We start from the raw sequence: 1964 nt of genomic DNA on the forward strand, positions 1-1964 counted from the left end.
CCGACTGCTTGCAAAATGATGGAGGAACGCCGTGCGGAACTCCTTGAAGCTGGTTATCGATCCGTCCGGCAGCCTCCGAAACCACCGTTGAGCGGATCCCGAGAGGGTGGTAAGGAAAACCCGACACTTCACTCCATCTGTATATTGATGAAGGGTAGCTGTGTTGTCAAACTTTCCCAAATGATCGTCCGGGCCGGTGGTTCCATCGTATTCACCGATTATCGGGGGCACATAGTGCTTTGGCAGAGGGTCTTGCAAGATAGCCTTTGAGAATTGTCGATTGGTCCGCTCGGGAGAAGCGTCCGATCGGGAAGTCTTTCCTTTTTTGCTATCTCGTATTGGCACTTCGTCCGATGAAGATCCTCGCTCGCGGTTAACTGTTGCGGCTTCCGGAGGCGTGCGGAATAGGGTCCGGTGAAATGGAACCGTGGCCTGAGGTGCTTCCGCTCGGCCACCTGAAATTGAGGTCGCTTGCTGTTCAATCCGCTCGGCTTGCGACTTCTGCCTTTGCTCCACTAGCTTAGCTGCTCTTGTCTCAATTAGCGCGTCGAGCTCCTATGTGGAAAGCATCACCGAGTGCGGTCGTCCAGCTTCGTCCATTGATTCCGATCGGATGCAGGAGCGTTCCCACAGACGGCGCCAATTTGATCCTGTCCGAATCGCTGAATCAGCGGACGCTGGGCACGTGGTGCTCTCCTAGTTGATGACGTGGCTCCCCCGTTGACCGTGTGGAGCTCCGGCGAACCTGCAAAGAAGTCGGGCCGGGAAGGGGTTCCCGGCGACGACCCTCCGACGCTCAAGTCAGGCAAACGAGCAGCAAACAAGTGGTTTCGAATATGAGAGTCACTCTACCTCCGGCGAAGTCTGTGAGCTCTTATATAGAGCTGGAGGAAGCTCATGCACACCAATCGAGGTGTACACGTGTACTGTGGCCATACCCGGGTATGGTTTGTCAGGTGACCTTGCTTGACGCCATACTGCTACAGTTCGACCACCTTTCTGATGGGACATGAGGACATTTTGTCCTAGGCCTTCGTACATAACATGTCCTTCGACCATACTTCCTGTCAGAGGATGTTCCCTTGCTTCACGTTTATGGTGAACGTCCAGCCAATCGGTAATCCCATTCTGACCAGCCAGACTTAAATGCTAGTTTGCTCGGGAGAATCTGGGTCGTGCGCTCGGCTACGCCTATTCAGTCTGATTGATTTATGCATTGGCCGAGCGGACCTCCATGTCGGCTCGGCGTCCTTGTTTATCATGAGCGTCGGAAACCCGACCCCTCGTCGGGTCTATGCTTCTGTTTATGCCCTTGGGCCGTTCCGCCCCTACTGCCCGGTCGGTCGCCATTCCCCAATCGGCCTCTGGCCTTGGTCTTCACATGGTGTTGACTTCTCTAAGAAAAGAAAAGGGGGGGGGTCCCACCTTATCACCGGATCAAAAACTAAAAGATTTAATCAAGTGCAGGGTAGAAAAAGAAGGATAAGATGCTACCACTGTAATGAAGAAGGACATGTGAAAGATAACTGCCCTAAATTGAAAGACAAGGACAAGAGTAAGAACAAGAAGCCGACCCAAAAAAACAAGTACAAGAATATGAAGGTAACATGGGATGAAACGTCGTCGGAATCAGAAATTGAAGTCATCGCCGGACTTGCGCTAGTGGCAAGTCACCAATAAGATGGAGACGAACCAAGCTCGTCCAAGATGAGCATCGAGAGCAACGATGAAGGGAGAGTGACATCGGAAAAAAGTAGTACTTCAGGGGGAGTGTCGGACCACGGGATCGTAAGGTAAGTCAGGTACGATCTCTTCCTCCTGACAAGTCATTTCAGTTTATAAAACTATTAACAAAAAATTGTTATAAATTAGAAAAATAAAATAAGGAGTTAAAATTAATTTTATCTAAATCTTGTTTATTAGAAGACTATGCTAAAATAAAAATTGAAAATGAAAGTTTAAAA

The sequence above is a fragment of the Zingiber officinale genome, chromosome 8B (genome assembly GCF_018446385.1).
Source record: "Zingiber officinale cultivar Zhangliang chromosome 8B, Zo_v1.1, whole genome shotgun sequence".
In the NCBI taxonomy this organism is placed as follows: Eukaryota; Viridiplantae; Streptophyta; class Magnoliopsida; order Zingiberales; family Zingiberaceae; genus Zingiber; species Zingiber officinale.